The 23,183-nt window shown below is 44.3% G+C and overlaps 1 pseudogene; it reads left to right on the forward strand.

Annotated features, from left to right (window-relative positions):
• Nucleotides 1–23,183, forward strand: part of LOC138267309 (zinc finger protein 208-like) — a 331,096-nt pseudogene that overhangs the window by 151,437 nt on the left and 156,476 nt on the right.

A 23,183-nucleotide genomic window follows, 5' to 3' on the forward strand; every position in this document is an offset into this window, starting at 1 on the left:
AGAACTGGTTGCTGTGACAGGGGCTCAGTTCAACCTGTTAATCATTTATCAGAAGTCCCTTGAATTTTTCTTTTTTGCGAGATGTAGCGCTTTTGCCCAGGATTTTTCTTTTGAGACTGATTGTTCCTCCCATATAATTTTCAGATAAACTTTATTTAATCTTTTCAAAGATCTGTCTATTTCATGGTTGGCACAACATTTCTTAGCATATCTCCGGATATGGTTATGCTCCTTCCTGATGGATTGGCAAAAGGTATAGACCTTGTAGCTAATTTGTGCCTGTTTATATCAATATGGAGATGGTCCGCTACGGATGTGTTGATGACCTTTTAAATTTTCACTGAACAGTGACCATTTGATGATCGGATTAACAGGGGCCTTACTAAAGCAGTCAATTGTTAGGTTAGAACTGTATCCAGATACTGTAAAGTCTCCTAAAACCAATGGCACTTCCGTTAGTTGCTTGCCCTGGGATTTCCCAGTAGAGAGGTATCCAACTAGCTTGTGAACGAGAGTATTTCTCTAAATTACTTTTTTCTTAAACATTGTCTTACATTTGGAAGGTGCAAATTCAGAGAAATACAATTGATGATAACACTTGTTCTACTATTCTGTGTTCCCTTAAGGTTCCTGATAATAATGATACCTCACTTGTGTAAGCGGCCAAGTGCCTGTGACAGGGAAGAGCCAAAAACATGTCGAAATTGAGGGGGAAACAAATCGGGTCCAAAAGGGCAGTTTGAAAAAAAAAAGTTTTTATGCTGACAACTGGGGCAGAATTTTTATCGGTATGTATGCGGCAATGCTGGGTAGTAGGATTTTTGTGGATTCCTGCAGATTCCGGAAGGTTCCATCTAAAAAATGTGGGGAAAATGTGTGATTTCAAGCAAAGTTGGAGATTTGCAGGGCATTGTGGGTAAGAAAACGGTGCAGGGTGCATGTGAAGCACACCACCCTGGACTCACACAGATGATTAGTTTTCAGACGAGTCTAGGCCTCGTAGATTTTTCTACATGGCAGTGTCCCTAAGTCCAAAAAGTGCAGCCCTCACCATTCCAAGAGGGGCGATTTTGAGAGTTAGACAAGTTCTCATGGCCCAAATGTAAAACCAAAACCTAAAATAATCAAATGTCCTCTTGCTTGCCGTGGGATAAGATGTTTTAGTGTGCGGGGGAGAGCGGAAAGACTGTTACCCCCTCCAGTTGGGGTGGGGGCATAACCATGCCCATACTGGTTGGTAGCCACCACCCCACAATTTTTTTTTTTTTTTTTAAATTCCCTGAACAGCTTTGTCCCCATTTTTTGGGGGTGGGGGTATGGCCATAACCCCACTGTCTTGTTTTGAAAAATATTCTTCCCTGGTGTCTAGTGGGCTTTCTTCCCCCCTGTGGGCAGATGAGCCTTACACAAATAGGCCGATCTACTCCTAATGGGGGCTGAAATGGCCTAAAATAAATTTGCTTCCCAGGGGAGCGATCCTTGCCTAAAGGGTCGCTTCCCATCTGTTATCCCTGGAGCCTAGTGGTATCTGGCCCCCTTGGGGGCAGATCAGCCTAATTAAAATAGGCTGATCTGCCCCCAAGATGGGCAGAAATGGCCTAAAAACTATTAGCAACCCCCCCAGGAGAGCGACCCTTGCCTAAGGGGTTGCTTCCCACGTGTAAAAAATAAAACAATAACTATCCCTGGTGCCTAGTGGCTTCTGCCCCCATGGGGGCAGATCAGCCTAATTAATATAGGCCGATCTGCCCCCAGGGGGTCAGAAAAGGCCTAATAAAAAAAATTGCCCACTAGGGAGCGACCCTTACCTAAGGGGTCACTCCCCTTATAAATGTAACAAAAAAGAATCCCTGGTGTCTTGTGGCTTCTGTCCCCCCTCCCCCGGGGACAGATCGGGTGAATTAAAATAGGCCGATCTGCCCCTGGGGGTGAGGGGGGGGGCTGCAGAAAAGTCCTAATAAAAAAATTGCCCCCAGGGAGCAACTCTTGCCTAAGGGGTCACTCCCCTTATATGTAAATCACAAAAAAAAAAACTACCTGGTGTCTAGTGGCATTCCTGAAGCACGATTGCTATGCCATTGTGCTGCAAGAATGCTCAGAGAGACATGAAAAGGAATCAAAAAGACTTTCCTTTCCTTTTCATCCCTCCCTGACCTCCCCTGCCCCCGTACCGAGGAAAAACTAATCAGTTTCTCCGTGGTCGGTCGTGCTGGAAGCCATGCTTCCAACACCATGGGAGGCAATTTCTGATGAGGTCAGTGCGCGATTGCGCAATGACGTCATCAGACGTCAGTGGGGCGGGATACAGGGGGCAGCAGTGGAAGGGGAAGCGATTCCCCTTCCATCTCTGCCCATGGGAGGGGGATGGAAGGCCCTCGGGGGGAGCGCTAGCGCTTCCCCTGAGGGGCGGGTGCAGGATGTAACAGTTACGTCCTGGGCAACTGAGCGGCGCTGCCTAGGACTTAACCGTTACGTCCCAGGCACCCAAGGGGTTAAATAAATGGCAATCATTTATTTACAGGAAAACTGAAGTACAACAAAAAAACTACAGAAGTTGTCCTGTACCACTTGTCTTTAAGAACTCCCTCATTTGTAAAGACATCTTGCAACAAACGTGTACAAATTTGGTACAGTCCCTTCACAATTCAAAAAAGTGTATTTCAGAAGCTGTTCACCTTAGAAATCACATGTAAATCAGTGCATCGAGACATTTTATAAAAAATTTACAGTTTTAAAACATTAATTTAGAAACGTTCATGCCTCCCCCCAATCTGACAACCATGCCAGTAGTTAATGGTTTTGTTATGTGCACCTTCTTGCTGGCCTGGGTTGCTATTATACATGGACAACAATATAGTTGATGAAATTATACGCAAGAGAAAGTTTTGGCACATCCTGAAGTCATGAATTTGAGGGCATCCTAAATGTGATAGTGAAGAAAAAGGAAGCAAAGTTATATAAAACAGTTGCCAAGGATCATACAGTTTTGTCAAGTGGGAAGCCAAGATTGATCCTAGGTGCAATTTAACCAGTAGATGTATGTTTTGCTTCCCCTACGCCCATGTACACCTCCCCTGCCACTGACCGCCACATTGCTGGCCTTAATGTGGCCCTCTATCACACCACAGACCAAAGTTGTTGGGCTCTGGGAACATGTTTACGAGTAACCATGGTCTATACATTGCACATGTTGTAAAGTTCCTTAGAATGACTAATACATGGTTCTCGTGTTATTTCAGGCAAAGTTTGATTCCTTTGGCGATCTTTAGTTTGATGTTGGACCATATGTCCTTTTCTTTGAGGTAGTTCAGTGGTTGATAACAAATTTGTATCTTTTAATTCTGCGCTAGTGTGCTCAAAACAGTTGGTAGCATGTTTAACTGGTCTCTGAGCAGTAAACCTAGACACGTATTTGTTTTTGGCGCAGCCTCGCTATTCGCCCAGAGTACGAGATTACTTAGGTTTTCGAGTTTTAAACCAAAACCAGAGACAAAAATAGCTAGTGGTAAAAAGGTCAACTTGTATGTCCAGTTTATTTGAGTGGTAATTTACAAGCCTTACCAAGCTTCCAGTGAATCCAATGATGTTGACCAGCATATATTATTTAATTCCGCTGTATTTTGTTTTCAAGCTAGCCTTGGTGTTCTCACCTACTGGGTCATCTGAAAGGTTGGAACCAAAAGAGAAGAAACTATCAAAGGTGGCTGTGCGCGTCTTTCTGACGCTGGTTCACATTTATTGGCTGGTTCATTGTCCAGACTGAAGTAGTGTAAGATGAACTTGGAAAGCCTTACTGTGAGAGCTGCCTGATCTTTGCACCTGCGCACTATTTTCCGCTTTCCATTTTCATTGTACCCATGTATTAAATTACTTATTCATTTGCAGTTGGTCCTTGGGACAGGAGAGGGTACTTAATGAAATATGGTTTCATTCGATCTTGTTGTCTCATTGAGATGGAATTTGAAAGGGTTGTCTTGCTGATTCCCAGTTCAGCTCATTCAGGTTGTTGATACGATAATGTTACTGTATGTAAGCTTCGATCAATTTCAGTTCTGTTGTCTAATTCCTGCAAATCAAGGAAATCTTGGAGAGAAGGACTTTTAACTTATTGAAAATATAAAAAAATAGTTGACAAAGGGCTGCATTTAAGTGTTGGGCTCATGCTTAAAGGCAAAGATTTATTTAGTTAAGCAAAACCTCTTTGTTTTCGCTCCCTTTGTTTCAGTGTTGATTCTTGAATGTTTTTGTTTTACCAGATACATTTTCTAATGCAAGTAGAATTTGGCTGCCACAAATATTCATGGGCTTGAGGGCTGTCTAACTTCTTTTTTGAGGTGTTGAGGGCTAAAAAATGGATGGTTGAGCGCTAGGATTCCTTTGGGGTAATAATGCACCTTATAAATCAACAAAACATGGTATGGGCAGTCTTTTTGAAAAAGTGTAGATCCTAGGCTAAATTTAATGTACGTTTTTAGTGTGCCAATAGTATTATAAAAACTACAAACCCACAGCAACAGTGTAATAGTTCTCCTATCCCACAAAATGATGACCAATGAAGCAAGCTGGTTCCAAAGTGGGAGCTCCAGTATCAAGGCATCTGGACGCTGTCGTTGGAGTGGTCAGTGTGAGGGGCATCGAACACAGCCTGAAGTCAGTGTTCAAGCAGGGGAACCACTGATGATAGGAAAGAACTGTGAATTTAACGAAGATTGATGGGTTAATGTTCTGACTGGCCTGTGAGGACCCTGGAGCATTCATTGGATCCACTGGTCCTCCTGGCAACTGGAAGAATTGGGATTGCTGTTCTGCGTCTCCTGCGTCTCCTGCGTCTCTAAAAATAATTGTAAAGCAATAGAAAGATGCTTCAAATAGTTTCGGAACTAAGGTGCCCGACTCAATCACTACCCAAGGCTACAGCAAGATATAGAAACAACTTCTGTGTGCTCCCCTTTCAAGCCCTATATTGGGTGATGCAAGTTCACGCAGTCTGGTCGGTAGCGGGAGCAGTGCAGGCTGACCAACACGTGCTGTTCTTTGACAGACTCAGTAAATCACAGGTGATTCCTGAGTTTTGATTTGGGCCAGTCGGGTTGCAGGAGCACCTCTCTCCATGTTAGGTTGTTCAACATACGTTGTCCACCACGGCCTTTCCTCTGGCTTTATTTGTGCTCTCTAGGGGCCTCACCACCCTTTTTGCCCAAGGGGTATGAATAGACACTTCAATGAGCTTTGATACTGGAGAAGGGGGACACAAATATTTATGCAGCTTCTTCTTTAACACGGATCACGCTGGTGCAAATAATGAGGAATCCCTTTGATTTTGGCTGCACCATGTTACAGATGTGGCTGCTGAGGCACACTGATTGTGCACCGGACAGAAGTTGCCCACAGCGGCTACCACCACTCTCAAGGACGACTGTTGTGATGGGGGGTCCGAGGGTTCCAGGGACTTCTCAGGCATCCCTCTGCAGGCAGGTGCAGTCACTCACTGAGCCTCCGGCGGGTCAATCAGTGCTCCCCTTCCTGCAAGCTGTCTTGCAGTAGCCAGTTTACTTTTTGTGCCTGAACTGCGAATATTTACTTTAATAGGGCTTAATGTCCCTGTCTGCGCCCTTTGAACTCAGGCGTACCCTGTTTGTATCAGTGCTCTGGGTCAGTGTGCTCCTTCTCCAAAGTTCTACAGTTCTTATCTTCCTAGCTGAGGAAGGTGATGGGGATACCCCCGGGAATAAAAATTACTGTTATGGGACTCTGGTCATTAAATAGGCTGCTAAGATGAAGCAAAAGCATACACCAGAAAGATTGGACACAAACAAGAGAAGGAACAGAACAGAGAAGTTAAAGTAATCCTAATGTGTACATACCAGAGGAGAAACCAATAATGCACAAAAGCACTAGGTTACCACTAGGGTTATAAAGAGCCAAGAACTTTCCAAAGCAATAGGGAAAGGCAACATCTCTGTGCGGTTTGTTCCTACAGATAGTCACACTGCAAACCCCACAAAGAGGAGGCTGTAGAAGAGAGTCTGTATCTTGACCCCGGGGCACAAACCAGAGTTGTAAGTCGAAGCACTAGACAAACCCCTATGGGTCCAGCGGGAGACACATCAGAGATGCATAAGAAAATGAAAATATGACACTGTCACACATAAGGCACTTAAGACTTAGGGCCTCATTATGATTTCGGCAGACCGAAAAGCACGTCTGCCGAAATCCCGATGGGTGGGTTGTAGCTGTGTCGCAGCTTCCCCACAGAGGCCACTACGAGCCTCCCACTGGGTCAGCGAGCGGAAACATGGTTTCCAACCGCTGGCCCAGTGGGAAACTGCCTACAGCTTTGTCTCCTGCTCGTAATAGAGCCAGAGGCAATGCTGTAGCTTGTAGGGTGCACCAGCACCCGTCGCAATATTCACTGTCTGCAAAACAGACAGTGAACATTGCAACGGTGCTGCCTAGGGGGGCCCCTGCACTGCCCATGCCAAGTGCATTGGCAGTGCAGGAACCCCCCTGGAGCCGACAGCACCCCATCTCCACCAGCCTTTTCATGGCAGTGTTACCACCATGAAATCGCCAGCAGAGAAGGGGGTTGTAATCGCCAGGGCAGCACTGCTTCCAGCGCTTCCCTGGCGGATTAGGACCACCAGACTACCGGTACAACTAATCCTGATGGTGCTGGCTGTTCGACCATGGAGCAACCGCCGCGGCCATAATGTGGTGCTTGGATCGCCAGACTCGTAATGATGCCCATAATGTGACACATAACAAAGGATGGAGCAGGATTTGCCTTCTGGAAATGAGAAGCCGCCCCTGGACAATATGCACTTATACACATATTAGGATAAAAGAGCACACGTAACAGACACATGCTCAAGAGGACTACTAGACGTGCCGCCGAGAGAAAACTGACTTATGTAAACTAGCACATATAGGAAGAGGAAACTGGAAGCATAGGACTGACAAGACCAAGGGGGGATACTACAGCAAGGAACCAAAGAAGAACTGGAAAAGGAACAAACACAAAGATCCAAGGAACTGTAGCAAGCAAGAGACTGGAACTGCAAGGAAACTAGAGACGGGAAGAGAAACATAGAGAAAGAGAACATAGGCAAAGAGCAAAATCCAGGATTCTGGGAGAAAAGACAAGAGCTATGTGCTGCTTTACTCTTCAGAATATCAAAACTATGCACTTCAGGATATTTTAAGGCACAATGTAAAGCAATCACTCTCAAACACCTTCGTAAGTAGAATAATCAAGTTTATTTAAGGGGCAAGTTCTCAGCTAGCAAAACTAAACCACACTAATATATATATATATACATCAGGAAAGATATAAGCACTCTGTGAATAATTGCAAGAGTAAGTGCATATAATACAAGCACACACAATATACCTCAATGCTCAATAGCATGAAAATGACTGCAAGAATAAGTGCATATTACGCGCGCACACACAATATACTTCAATGCTCAATAGCATGAAAATGACTGCAAGAATAAGTACATATTACGCGCGCACCCACAATACACTTAATAAATTGAAAAGCTTCACCGAAAAGAGCGTCTGCATCTCTCCGCCGTACACAAAGCTGGGGAACCCAAATCAGCTGGCACAGGGAGCCTCTGTTCGGGACAATCAGTCCTCCTGGCGTTGCGTCCAACCCAGAAGAGAGTTCCTGAACCAGCCCATCCAGGCCCCCAACTTTTATAGTATTTACTAACGCCCAGGAGTCTTTTCTAGAAAAAGACCCCCTCCTTTACAAATTGTGCAATCGGCGGTACCTTGTTCACCCTTCGAGACGTCTCCTCAGAACAGGCCAAGTTCCCAGGAGAGGACTCCAAGGTGAAGCTTGCATTCCTCCTTGTGTACAGGCAGCTTGCATTCCTCCTTGTGTACAGGCGCATCCCCCTGTTGTTCTAACTGATAGCTCGTGGAATGTAAATAGCGCCCTTCGTACCAGGCAGATGGAGCGAAGTTGAGCAGAAAAACACCCCACCCTTCAGCTTGCCGAAGCTTGTGGAAAAACACAGAACAGTGCCTTACGCACCGAACCAGACTCGACAAAATGGAGTCGTGAACCAAAATGGAAGCGAAGGCCAATGGAAGCAGACGCCAATGGTCCACACCCTGCACCACTGTTTACCTTGCACGCAGTGCATGTAGCACTACATTTCCACCCTTGGACCATTTGGCCAACTTACAACTAAGTATATCCTATAAGCTGAAATGGCAATGTTCTTGGGCGACACTGAGATAGAAGGTTAGGCACACACTGAATACAACAACATAATGAAATTAAAATAACTGTTATGATAATGATTACACCAAGGATATAACGCAGTTGGCCTAAATTAGGCAGCCATCCAAAAGCCCAATCCCACCACCCCTTGTCAACATCCTGCTGCACCCCCTTCACCAACTTATGCAGGGCCTCTATGTGGGAGTTGATTGATATGGAGTGGTCGGATAAATTGAAGCAACATAATCCTTCAAAATCACTGCAGCCATGGTTGTGTTTAAGCAGTAAATAATCAATAGCAGCGCGATTCTGCAAAGCAGCTCTTCTAATTCCCTGTACATCTAATAACAGCTCAGCTAAGGCAGCTGATGTATAGTTAATATTCTTGACTACTAAACATGCAAGTTTATTAATAACTCTGGTATTATATACTGCAAGTCCTGGCACCCCTACGATAGAACCAGCTAAACTAACATATTCTGTTTTGGACAGCAATGAAATTTCAGAATCACAGTCCGTAGGTAATTGAATAGTGTCTCTGGTATAGCGAGGGTGTAGAGCAGTATCCATAGGAAACATGAGAAAGCCTAAGCGTGACCAGGCACAAGGCCCTCCGGTTAGATTGGCTGGAATATAAGTAAAAGAAAGATTACCACAAGAAAAGAGCCAACCTTTAGGCAACTTAACATTTTGAATGTGGCTGGCAGCAGGCACCACATGTTGGCAAAACATCGAATTATTTACATTCAAACAGGTTAGGTCAGTCCGTGAGTGGCACAACGTCCGTTGTGCAGCAGTTAAGTTTTTGTCTCTTTTCTCCAATTTGAGCTGAGCACATTTACCTATTTTCATAGGATCACAGGTCAATGAATAGCACACATCCCCATTTGAGATGTTAAACGTGAGTATAGATGTCATGTTCCTCCACAACCTCCTGCCCACCTCCGGGCAATGACGGCAGTACTCATAGAGTGACAGATGGGAGCGAACGTCACTCACATCCACCATTCCATCCTGGTTTGTATTGTTAAAGATGTGTAATAATACAGCAGCAGGAGTGGGCACTGCCACTAGACAAGTGGTAATCAAATCTTGAACGCTTTGCATGTTACTCATACAGAAGTGAGATATATTCAGCACTTCCTGCGCTAGATGAATCCAAACATTGTTCGGTTGATGCAGCAGCGTTGGCATCTGCGGCTGACGGTTGAATTTTTGGGCTATGAGCCCCTCCCGCTCCCCGGTGGAGTCTCCCGAACGGGCTCCATACACCACACTCATGGCACAGGCACTCCACAGGATGATCTGAAAAGAACAAAGGACAAAACACGTATTATCATTCTCGCAGATAGCATTTGTCAGCAGGAACATGTTCCCATTTGTCTTGACCAGGTCGCATAACTACCAGGACATTGTCTGGTCCAGTGGCGATGACATCAGCGGGTTGAGGAGGGTTATTTGGGGATTCAATCCACACTTTGGCCCCTGGGTTCTTGTCAGTAGATCCAAACCCTCCTTTGCCTCTCACAGTGAGAAGAGCTGGGGCGCTCCCCTTCTTAACAACACCTCCATAAACCGGCATGATGACAATTTGGGCAACGCGATCACCAGGTTGCACCACTAGGTCTGTGTCACCACTGTTCAAGAGAATGACTTTCAACTCGCCTTGGTAGTCTGCATCTATCACGCCTCCTAAAACTTGGATGCCCCTCAAGGCAAGCCCAGATCGAGGGGCGATCAGACCGTAATGCTCAGGGGGAATCTGAATTCCCACCCCAGTTTCAATCAGAGTGATGTCTCTAGGTTTCAATCGATGCATGTGTAAAGCATGTAAGTCAAGTCCTGCAGATTCTGGTGTAGCTCGATATGGGGCCAAAGCTCCTGGAGCTGTTTCCCAATACATAATAGTATTGCTCGTTGTAAACGGATTAATCTGTAAAGCAGGTGTCAGCATTCTCATGAGAGGTGTCTCGGCATTTGTTAGGGGTCGGTTGTTCAAAATTTGCAAAGCATCATACAAATTATCCCTCCACCCCTTCAGTGTCCCATCATTCAGTTTACGCAATTGTTCTTTTAGCAACCCATTCATTCTCTCAATCAGTCCCGCTGCTTGTGGGTAGTAAGGTATGTGAAAAATCCACTCAATATTGCGTTGTGCACAATAGTCCTGCACTAGTCTGCCCTTGAAGTGGCTGGCGTTATCACTTTGAATCTGGAGTGGCACCCCATAGTACAGAATCAACAGATCTAGTGTTTTCAGGGTGCTGTGCTGAGTTGCGCGCTTGCAGGGAAAGGCTATGAGATAACCAGAGTAAGTGTCTACCACAGTGCAGGCATACTGACACCCTCTGCTCACTGGCATTGGTCCAATGTAGTCAATCTGCCAAATCTGTCCTGGCAATTTACCTCTACCTAGCTGGCCTCTCACCACCTGTGGGACCGGTCTGTGCTGTGCATGCTGACAAATGGGACATTCAATGATCGCTGTTTTAATCAAATCTAGGGGAAGATGCATCCCTCTAATCTCGGCCCACCTGTGAGTAGCCTTTTCTCCAAGATTTCCGCATTTCTGGTGTGCCCATTTAGCCATTCCCACCAAATCAGAACTCTGCGCCTCCACTTCAGCCTCTTGAATCTTGGCTCGATCGTCTGCAAGACAATTGAACCATCGGTCTAATGAATCAGTTGGACAGTGAGCGTCCACATGATAGACAGTCACGGTGCTTTGAGGTAACATTTCCCAGATCTCCTGCCATAACTCCTTCCCCCATACCTCTTTGTTATGGATTTTGTACTGATGTGCATGCCACGTGGGAAGCCAAGTAGCTAACCCATTGGCGGTAGACCAGGAATCTGTATAAATGTGACATTTTCCGGGTAGCTCCTGTTTTAAAGCCTGATACACGGCATAAAGCTCTGCATACTGGCTACTTTTTACCTGTCCTGTAGTTGTCAAAAGCTTCTTGGTAACAGGATTATAGGACACTGCCTTCCAGTGCCTTTTCGCTCCAACATATTTTGCTGAACCATCTGTGAACCACACATGTTTTTTGTCATCTGCAGACAAGTCTGCGAACGGCTGGCCCCACCCTACTGGGGATTCACACACTGAAGGTACATCATGCAACATTTCGGAATTCTCCACTGGAGCCTGCGCTTCCTGCTCATGCAAAACGGCGGTCCCTTTTGGACCCGCTCGTGCCCTGTCCTGGACATACTATTTCCATTTTATAATGCTGGCTTCTTGTGCATGTCCAATTCTATGAGTTTTAGGGGAACTCATCACCCACTGCATGATGGGAATTTCAGGCCTTAAAATCACATTGTGTCCCAGTGTAATTTGCTCAGTATCAACCAGGGCCCAATAGCAGGCCAGCAGCTGCTTCTCAAAGGGAGTATACCGCTCTCCTGCCTCAGGTAACTTCTTTGTCCAAAATCCCAGGGGCACCCTCTTTCTTCCTTGTTTTTGCCATAAACTCCAATTGGCATACTGCCCCTGGACTGTCACATTCAATTCAATGTCTCCCTCTCGAATCGGCCACAAATCCAAAGCATGCTGAATGGCGTCTTTCGCCAATTCAAACGCGCGCTGCTCCTGCTCTCCCCATTCAAACGCATTTTTCTTTCGTGTAACTTTGTACAATGGGGCCAAAATCTGAGACAAATGGGGTATATGTTGTCTCCAATACCCGAATAGTCCAATAAAACTCTGGGCTTCCTTCCGATTTCGCGGTACTGCGAATTCCTTAATCTTTTGTTTCACTTTTGGCAACACTTCTCTGTGTCCCTGATTCCACTGAATGCCCAAAAATTTCACGCTCTGAGACGGTCCCTGCACTTTCTCGGGGTTAATCTCCCACCCTTGATTCTGCAAATGTTCCACCACCCTGTCTAGCTGAATTTGCACCTGTTCTTGCGTCTCTCCCTGCATCATCACGTCATCTATATAGTGAGAAATTTGCACTCCAGGAACCACTGGTACTTCATCCAAATGCTCTGCTACCAGCCGGTGGCAGATAGTGGGGCTATGTAAATACCCCATGGGTAATCTACAGAAGGTGTACTGACGCCCCGCCCACTGGAATGCCAGCTGAGGCTGGCTCTCAGTAGCTATTGGTATCGTAAAGAAGGCATTGGCAATGTCAATGGTTGCATACCAAGTCCCACTGTGTTTCTGTATGTTCTCAATCAAGGTAATGGTGTCTGGGACCGCTGCAGTCAGAGGAGGTGTATGTTTATTCAATTGGCGATAATCAATGCAAATCCTCCAACTGTTATCACTTTTACGAACAGGCCAGAGGGCATTATTCCACGCAGTGGTGATGGGAACTATTACCCCGGCCTCTAGTAAATCATGTATAGTCTGGCTAATCTCCTCATGTCCTCCCGGTATTCTGTACTGTTTCATTTGAATCACCTTAGTAGCTTGGGGAAGTGTTACCGGAGGAATCTTCAACAGCCCCACCCTTGCGGCGGCTATTGATATAAATCTTTTGGAACCAAATTGATAACATCCATCTTCCAAATGTAGGGTCATCCCTTTCAAAATGTCAATTCCAATAATGTATTCGGGAATGGGCACAATCAGGACAGTGTATTCTCTCTTTGGAAGTGCCCCTATTTTCATGGGAACCACTATCTGCACTGCCGGGGTTTCTTTTCCGCCCAATCCCGTAATGGTGAAGTACTGTCCCCTGAATTTTCTTGGATTGCCATGAATCAAAGTGGCCTCCGCTCCGGTGTCAACGAGGGCTCGAACTTTTTGAACATTTCCACGTTTCCAATAAATTTCTACTTTGACATGAGGTCGGTTATCTTTGCGAGCCCATCCCTGCACCGGAGTTTGGCCTGTTTCCTAATCTATTTTCACTCTGCGCACATCCGAGTCTGCCCAAGTCAAATCTGGATACAGTTTGCGGTAATTCTCAGGGAACTCCTCCTCCCTGTCTCTGCTTCGCAACCTCTCTGAGCTTACCAGCTCCCTCTCCCGCTCTCTTCCTCGAGTTTTCCCAGAACCTGTCAGTTCCCGGTCTCTCTCCCTGCTCCGGGTTCCCTCTGCGCTTCGGTGCTCTTCCTCCCAATTTCCGTCCTCTGGGGATCTCTCTCTCTACTGTGGGGTTCTCTCCCTCTCTCTCCCTTTTCACCCTCACGCTCCTCCCCTCCTGCCTTTCTCTGGTTCACCACTTTGTTATCCTTCTTGTTCCCTTTCCTGCTCCCCTCCTTTTTATCCAAACCGCGTTTGCGGTACATTTCCCACATGTCCTTGGTGCTTATCCCATCAATTTCATTCCTGGTCACCCCATCTCGCAGCAAGGCCTGAAACATGTCTCGCCTTGTCACCCTGTTGTTATCAGTACGATTCTCAGACCGTGAATTCCTCTCTGGCTTAGCCCATTCTCCTAAATCACTTAACTCACGCACCGCTTCTACCACCTGAGACAATGGGTTACCCGTCTGATTAATTAACAAAGTCATGATGACATGCTTATATGCAGGAGGAGCGGCCCTAATCAGCCGGTTTCGCACAGACACACTTAAAATTCCATTCATCAAATCATGGGCATTACCCATAAAGATAGCTGTTTTCATCCCTTCTTCCTTCAATCTCTGTACTGCATCTCTCAAAGTATACCAAGGTTTATCATTAGGCGGCCAGTCTGACTCTGTCGGATACTTCTGAGCACACCCTTGCGCAGCTAGCTCTAACAAATTGGTCATGGGACCATTCCCTGGATAGGTTCTAAACTCATTTTGAATAACCGGGTCTGTACTTAACATACAAAGCCTCGGGGCGTCGCCGTGATCCAATTGGACCCCCTGGCCCCCCATATCGTGCACCCACACCAACCACGTAAGCAATGTTTCCCCAGACCTCTGTCGAAATCTGTCTATCACATCACTTAGTTCTTGCTGTGTATAATCCTCCAGGGCATCCAACATCACCCCTCCAGGATTAGCTGGGCTATGCTGTAACTTTCGCCGATATATGGGCTGCGCACGGACAACATTCCTGCGCTCTGTCTTCTCCTGTCTAACATCTTGGCAGTCATCGCCCCCGGACCCATCTGAAAAATCAGATGTATCCCAGATGTTTCCATCCCAAAATTCAGGGTCAAAGGCTAATCCTGCCTGAGAGATAGCTAAATGCACCTTCTTTTTATTAACTTTCCCTCTTCGTTTCTTGTGTTTATATTTAGCTACGCTAACGGCCGTTCTCTCTGCAACCAGTTGGTACATTTCCAACTTATCACTTAATAATTTATTTTGACAAGCTAGCATGGTAGAGGAATTTCGGGCTTCTACTAACTCCTTCCCCAGCTGCTCGTGATCTTTTTGTAACTGTAAACATTTTTCATACAACTTTCGGTACGCAGAAAGCAAGATCCAGCCTCGCCTCCCCAACGCACAAATCTCCCTTCCCTTGTCAATTGAAACTTTCTGTAAGCATATAAGAAGATCTTCAGGTTCCACATTCAACATACACGCATTCCAATTTTCACACAAACCAGCACAACGTGACCATTCCTGAGCTAAAAGTTTATACGGGGCAGTTTCCCACCCCGGTATTTCTATGTCTGGATTTGCTACACGAGAACCTGCTTTTGAGCTCGCTTTGATCTTATTAAGCATTTTCCCTTTTTTTTTTTTCGAATCCTGCCGACTACGCCAATTTGTGCTGCTTTACTCTTCAGAATATCAAAACTATGCACTTCAGGATATTTTAAGGCTCAATGTAAAGCAATCACTCTCAAACACCTTCGTAAGTAGAATAATCAAGTTTATTTAAGGGGCAAGTTCTCAGCTAGCAAAACTAAACCACACTAATATATATATATATACATCAGGAAAGATATAAGCACTCTGTGAATAATTGCAAGAGTAAGTGCATATAATACAAGCACACACAATATACCTCAATGCTCAATAGCATGAAAATGACTGCAAGAATAAGTGCATATTACGCGCGCACACACAATATACTTCAATGCTCAATAGCATGAAAATGACTGCAAGAATAAGTACATATTACGCGCGCACACACAATGCACTTAATAAATTGAAAAGCTTCACCGAAAAGAGCGTCTGCATCCCTCCGCCGTACACAAAGCTGGGGAACCCAAATCAGCTGACACAGGGAGCCTCTGTTCGGGACAATCAGTCCTCCTGGCGTTGCGTCCAACCCAGAAGAGAGTTCCTAAACCAGCCCATCCAGGCCCCCAACTTTTATAGTATTTACTAACGCCCAGGCGTCTTTTCTAGAAAAAGACCCCCTCCTTTACAAATTGTGCAATCGGCGGTACCTTGTTCACCCTTCGAGACGTCTCCTCAGAACAGGCCAAGTTCCCAGGAGAGGACTCCAAGGTGAAGCTTGCATTCCTCCTTGTGTACAGGCAGCTTGCATTCCTCCTTGTGTACAGGCGCATCCCCCTGTTGTTCTAACTGATAGCTCGTGGAATGTAAATAGCGCCCTTCGTACCAGGCAGATGGAGCGAAATTGAGCAGAAAAACACCCACCCTTCAGCTTGCCGAAGCTTGTGGAAAAACACAGAACTGTGCCTTACGCACCGAACCAGACTCGACAAAATGGAGTCGTGAACCAAAATGGAAGCGAAGGCCAATGAAAGCAGAGGCCAATGGTCCACACCCTGCACCACTGTTTACCTTGCACGTAGTGCTGCCACATGCACGTAGTCCATGTAGCAATACAAGCTATCACAAACAAAAGGAATAAGCAAAGGGAAATAATAGCAGGAACTGAAGGCACCAACTAAAAACAGTTATAAAACGAACACCAGGTGCTGCACCTGACGAGTAAACAAAAGGCAGACAAAGCCGTAAGCAAAATAAAAGCAGGACTGGGAGAAAATGTGCATCAGGCTGCACACGACATAGGCTCTTGCTGAAGCATGGCAGGAACTGGACAGGAAATCAGGCAAGAGTCCAGGGACACAGATGTCCAAGATCCAGTGCAGGAACAACAAGCTTTAGGGAGTGGCAGCTTGTGAGTAGTTCCAGGCAGCACCAAGCCCTTGGTGGAGTGATACGATTTGGTTGCACAAGACTAATAACTGGCGAGAGTAATTCCTATCTCTTACAGGACCTGGAAGAGGGAATCTAGTGTAGAGGAACTATTCCCATAGAAAGTATTGCACAGTGGATGTCAGGTGAATACCTAGCAGTACATTCTGGGATCTGTAGTCCATGGAGGCAAAGATAGGTTTTTCAGTGTGTGTCAGACTGAAATTATAAGCAAACAGAAGTCATTCGGGGACTTTTAGTGGTGATTATCGGCTGCAGTTGGTACAGTGCCTCTCATGAGGGTTGTTCATCCCAACAGATAGCTACATACCATACCAGCCATTACATGTCAGTACCAGTTCTTTCAGAACAGAACAGATATCGCTGACACATGCCGTGGTTGCTGCTGTTACTTGCTTCTAGTTTAGATTTTATTAAATGTAATTTTGTATGAAGTACTCACCTGTGCTGTTCTATTGCAGATAGTACTTTTAAAAATGCTTTTAATGATCTCATTTCTATTTGCATCTAGCAGCGGTTTGGCCTCTACACACCTGTGAAGATCATATATCATGAAGGATGCTGAAAACTGGATATTGGGCGTCTGCAAGAAGAGGCATAACTGAAGGTCACCAATGTCAAGAGACAAAATAATTCACCTACATTAAATGTTCTGTAACCAGTCCAGCAGAAGTATGAGACGGGTCTGAACACTTAAGTGCCAGGACACACACAGAACAGATTCAAAACAAACTCAAGGCACTGGCACACCAAACAAACACCCTTCATGGATCATGGTGTGAGGTGGTTATGAAGGCACTCATCTTTTTCAAAGAATACCATTCATGCAGAGGTGTTAATCCGTAGTAAACACCACTTGGCCAGGGCGCAGCACCAGAGTACATGCGAAAAGGTACAGAGCATGACTTGTGAAGCACAGGATTGAAGGTTGAAAGAAAAGGGTCTTGGTATGTTCCATGCAGAGAAATATCCACAAATGACCTGGATGAGCAGTGTGGCCCATTCAGCTCTGTGCCAAAATCAACATCAACTGGAGAACATAAAACCCAATGGCGACGCCATGTGTGGCTCAAGTGTGAGGAGCATTTTAATTACCATTCGACTTTAATTGTAAATTGACAAGCACACATTGGAAGCAGCACGCACTTGTGCTGAATGGGAGAATGAGTAGCTCTAGTGATTCATCTGATGTGATGGCCGATCAGCAAACATCCCCGTTGGATGTTTGCAATAATGTCTCCAACCCTGAGAAGCCAATCAACCGAGACAAGCCTTACAAGTGTAGTGACTGTGAGAAGAGCTATAGCTCCCCAGCACAGCTGAAGACCCATTATAGAACACACACAAGAGAAAGACCATTTGCTTGCAGTGATTGTGAGAAGAGCTATAGTTTCCCATCGCAGCTCAAGAACCATCAGAGAACACACACTGGAGAGAAACCATTTATGTGCATTGAATGTGGGGCGAGCTTTAGTCAGTCATCACACTTAACGGCACATCATCAGATGCACACAGGCCAAAAGCCGTACAAATGCAGCGACTGTGGAAAAAGTTTTAATCGATTATCAAACCTAACGAGGCATCAGCAAATAAAAACAGGAGAAAAACCACACAAATGCAGCGAATGTGGAAAGGGCTTTCGTGAATTATCAAAACTAAAGATACATCAGCGAATACACACTGAAGAAAAAATATACATATGCAGTGAATGTGATATGAGCTTCAGTAACTCTTTGGCCTTGAAGCACCACGTGCAAAGACATGCAGGAGATAAACCATACATTTGCAAAGAGTGTGGACAGGGTTTTACAGAATCATTAACTTTAAGAACACATCAGCAAATCCACATAGTCGAAAAGCCTTATAGATGCAATGAATGTGGAAAGAGGTTTAATCGAGCATCAAACCTAACATGTCACCTGAGACTACACACAGGTGAAAAACCATACAACTGCAGTGACTGTGGGAAAAACTTCACTGATTCATCAAAACTAAGATCTCACCAGCGAATACATACAGGAGAAAAACCATACAAATGCAATGAATGTGGGAAGAGATTTTATCAGTCTTCTCATCTAAAGTGTCATCAGCGAACACACACAGGGGAAAAACCCTACATGTGTGCTACATGTGGAAAGGGCTTTTCGGAATCTGCAAAACTACGGAACCACCGGCGAACACACACAGGAGAAAAACCATACAGCTGCACTGAATGTGGGAAGAGCTTCACTGAATCATCTAACCTAAGGGCACATCAGCGAACACACATAGGAGAATGGAGAGAGGATGTGAATAACACCACCCCTGTTAAGTCTGATGTCAGTAACGGTGTGCAGTGGGACTCAGTTTACCAAATGTATATCAAAACCGAACAAGACGATAACAATGACTCTTCTCCCCCTGAATAAAAAGTTGGCCACCCCTAACTCTAGGTGTAGCGCCATGATTGACTGAGGTTGCGGCATCCATGACAAAACTGCAGAATCAATAACATCCGTGTATTGGTGGTATTCCTCTATGATTGCTGATTTACCCCCAACAGTTGCCAGGGATTAAAGTCCAAAGTCACAGAAGGCATTATTCTAGAAAATACCTATTCAACATACGAAGCTTAAAAATGACTACTTAGTTATGTTAAGTATTATCCTGGTAGGCCATGCCTAGAAAAGATATTCATTTTTGTTATTGTATGTATGCTAAATCAAACCACACTATGGGGACACTAATACCACCCTCCTCCCACAAAACCTGTACACGTGGTAGGACCTCCAGGGGGCCGTCAGTCTGAAAATACCAACAGTAAATGCAGACCAAACAAAGACAATACTAGAGCAGTGATTGTGTGAAGAATTTTGGTATCTGAATTGCAAAAAAGTTATTGCCAAGAACCACAAAGAAGGGACAAAAACATGTATGCTGATACACCGGGACAATGTTGAGTCACATAAAACGCAAGTCAGCCTCAGCAAATTCACTCTGGGCCAGTGTTATTAAGATGATTTATGACAAATAAAATGTTTGGAAAGAGGAGTGTAACACAACCTGAACCTGAAAGACAACAATAAATTGGAAATCCTAACTGATAAAAAATTGACATGGCCTTGAAGGAGAAACTGGTGAATAATAATATGGTTGAAGTGTCTGTCCATAGCAGTGACTCTGCCTTAAGTTCAGAAAGACACACATTGATGATACACCTGAACATATAATGTGAAGTGAATGAAACGTGGAACAAGGTAACAGAAATAGTCACATTCTTCATAGGTGCAACAGGATTAATCCAGAAAGCTAGAAGGACAAGTCAGACAGGAACCTCCAATGAGGTGACAATGCTTGAATTGCAGAAAGAAGCAGGTTTTGAGAAAATGCCAGGATTACAAACAGCATGGGCAGAAAATGTCAGCGATTACTGGAAAACATGATCTAAGACTTCTGTGATGGTAGAATGCAGTTCATTGTTATCATGATAGGTACACAAAACAAACCCAACTTGGAGACAGGAACCGCTGGGAAAAAGTTCTACCATCAAAACAAATGAGTTTTAGTGTGTTATCAGCCTTGGAAAACGATCAGGAGGTTCGCTGGAGGAGCCAGATCAGCAGAAAAGGAAAGTGAACTAGAGCAGACGCAAGTATAAAAGACGATATAAGGAACCGGCAGAGACACCTGAGCTTACCAGGTGTGTATACAAGAGTAGCCGCACAGGGGCGAATTGACAGCAGCACACAACAGTTTTTGGCTTAAGACTTTAAAGAAGTAGTATCTTATCTCGAATGTTTATTGTCTTTAAGCCATTAATGTCTGTTTCGTCCCCTCTGCTCTTCCCCACTCATTTGCACCCTCTGCACCTCACATCTTCCTTTCCTACACACAGCTATACTTCTTTTTTGCCTCCCATGCTGCTACCACGATCATCTGCGTCTTCTCTGCTTTTCTTCCCCTCAGCCATCATCTTCAGTTTCTTTCAGTCTGCTCTCATGGCTTGTGTCTCCTACATCCTTTCCTAGTCCCATTGCACTTATAGACATGCATTGCTGTCCACCAGTCACCCAACCAAGCTCGCATTAGGCTCCTTTCATGATGTAGGTTGGTTTTTCCCTCTGCAGGCCTGATTGTGAAGACCATGGTTGGCTTAAGGGTATAAGGCGGGCTTCAAGACACAAGCTGCAGGAATTAATTCATTGCAGCCTTATTTTTCTGGAAACAACGGTGTGACATTATGACACAAAACAATGGACAGCAAATGGGATTATTACAAAAAATAGGCTTTGAAATATAATTGAGAAAATCCAGTCTTGACACATAAATAGTTTTTTTTCAGGCTAAACAGTTGGAATTAGATTATGCAAAGGTGCTGAATGAGGTTGCCTTCTACCAGGCAGTCGGAGAAAAACTCTACAGTACCACTACAGTTTTAGATGTCTCTGCGTCCATTGATTACTCTGTTCTGTGTATTGAAAGTAGAAAAGGAATGTAAGATGACCATAGTATGCAAAGCCATATGTAGATACCTACAAAACTCAGTGAATGTGGAAGCGAAGATGCACCCACGTTCGAGCTCTGGGGAGAAGCTTTCTTTGGCACTGTGCGGCCATGTGAAGGCCACTTTCCCCAAATGTGAGGTTAATGCTGAGCAATTTTCAGAAATATGCCCAGCGTGGGAGTAAAGCTTGAGCTTCCCAAGACATTTATGTCTGTACTTGTTGGGGTGTACTGTTATTCTGAACAACAGGACAATCAGCATGCATTCAGTGAAAGGATTTGAGTGGACTGTGCAGGAATGATACGACAAAGAGGCAACATGTTTAAAAAAAAATAACTGTAGTTTACTGCATATTTAGGATAAGTGTGTTGGGACTGAATAAAGAACTGGAGGCGAAAGTTGTAAATCCTCCTCGGTTTTAGATGATATTCCACCTTTTTCCTCCTTCTAGCCAAAATGATTGCTTGATTTTTTTTTTTAACTATACAAAATTAAAATAATACTTCACTGAAAAAGAATATTGTGACATAAAAGTTACTAAACCTTGAGTGGCATTACAGTGATAAGCACTGAAATGATAAGGTACCTATAAAAGTGCTGTGGAGCTGTAATAGCAGTGCAGAAACTCCTCTTGGTAGATGGAATGCTATGAAGGATTGTACCACATCCAGCTAATACTTTTAAAAAATCCACTCCTCCCCGTATGGTTCTGATCCTCCAAGAGAGATGTCACCCGGGTCATATATGTTAGCAATAATGCCATAACAGTCTTGATTGTACAAGTTTTTCCCATTGCCACCGGCGGCTTTCCAGTGAGTAGGTCACAGGGGTGATACATACTTCAGAAAGTACTCATTGCACCCAGTCTTGGAGGATACTCGTGGTAATAAATTAAAGTGATGACGACCTTTCATAAGAATAGCCTGACACAAATCGAAACTCTTCAAATAGCAATGGACAACATAAGAAGAGGCTTAGGAAGCAGTTATTTTTAATGTGTTGTGCCTTTATAAAGGGTAAAAACAAAATACGCCTGTGGGGGCGATTAGGGGTATTATGCACAGGTGTACACTAAGAGAAAGAGTGCGGCGAGAGCATGTGTCGTTATTCATATCCTTTGTGAATTTATCCTTGATGGAAGAAGTGCTTGCATTCCAAGTTTGGAAAGATTGGGTCAGCCCTGCCACAGATTTCTTGAATCCTTAAATCATATATAGCTTTGAAGCCCTAGGTGAAGGGATTGCGAATACACACATAGAACCTTTGTGAGAAGCAGCAATTATTTTTCAATGAAATCATTTGAACAAGTTACTAAATCTGAAATCTGTACCTGCGTGTATTTCCCTGATTAATACTACTGATATGTTTAAGAATTTGGTGCAAGTATGTAGTTAGCTATTTGTACTGTGGATAAATGTTTTACTGAATCTGTTTGTAGGGGGAGGTTATAGTAACACCTATATACATCTATTAGAAATAAATCACATGCAGATGCAGTGATGGTGGTAAGACTTTAAAAAATCATCAAATTTAAAGGCCCACCAGAAAACAGGACCTAGGCAAGAATTGTACCTGTGCAGGTCTCATTGTGAATTCAAGGAATATATTTCACTTAAACGACGTTTCGTTGTATAAATTACATTTCATGGTGTACATTACAGGGAGTGCAGAATTATTAGGCAAGTTGTATTTTTGAGGATTCATTTTATTATTGAACAACAACCATGTTCTCAATGAACCCAAAAAACTCATAAATATCAAAGCTGAATATTTTTGGAAGTAGTTTTTAGTTTGTTTTTAGTTTTAGCTATGTTAGGGGGATATCTGTGTGTGCAGGTGACTATTACTGTGCATAATTATTAGGCAACTTAACAAAAAACAAATATATACCCATTTCAATTATTTATTATTACCAGTGAAACCAATATAACATCTCAACATTCACAAATATACATTTCTGACATTCAAAAACAAAACAAAAACAAATCAGTGACCAATATAGCCACCTTTCTTTGCAAGGACACTCAAAAGCCTGCCATCCATGGATTCTGTCAGTGTTTTGATCTGTTCACCATCAACATTGCGTGCAGCAGCAACCACAGCCTCCCAGACACTGTTCAGAGAGGTGTACTGTTTTCCCTCCTTGTAAATCTCACATTTGATGATGGACCACAGGTTCTCAATGGGGTTCAGATCAGGTGAACAAGGAGGCCATGTCATTAGATTTCCTTCTTTTATACCCTTTCTTGCCAGCCACGCTGTGGAGTACTTGGACGCGTGTGATGGAGCATTGTCCTGCATGAAAATCATGTTTTTCTTGAAGGATGCAGACTTCTTCCTGTACCACTGCTTGAAGAAGGTGTCTTCCAGGAACTGGCAGTAGGACTGGGAGTTGAGCTTGACTCCATCCTCAACCCGAAAAGG

The sequence above is a fragment of the Pleurodeles waltl genome, chromosome 12 (genome assembly GCF_031143425.1).
Source record: "Pleurodeles waltl isolate 20211129_DDA chromosome 12, aPleWal1.hap1.20221129, whole genome shotgun sequence".
NCBI lineage: Eukaryota > Metazoa > Chordata > Amphibia > Caudata > Salamandridae > Pleurodeles > Pleurodeles waltl.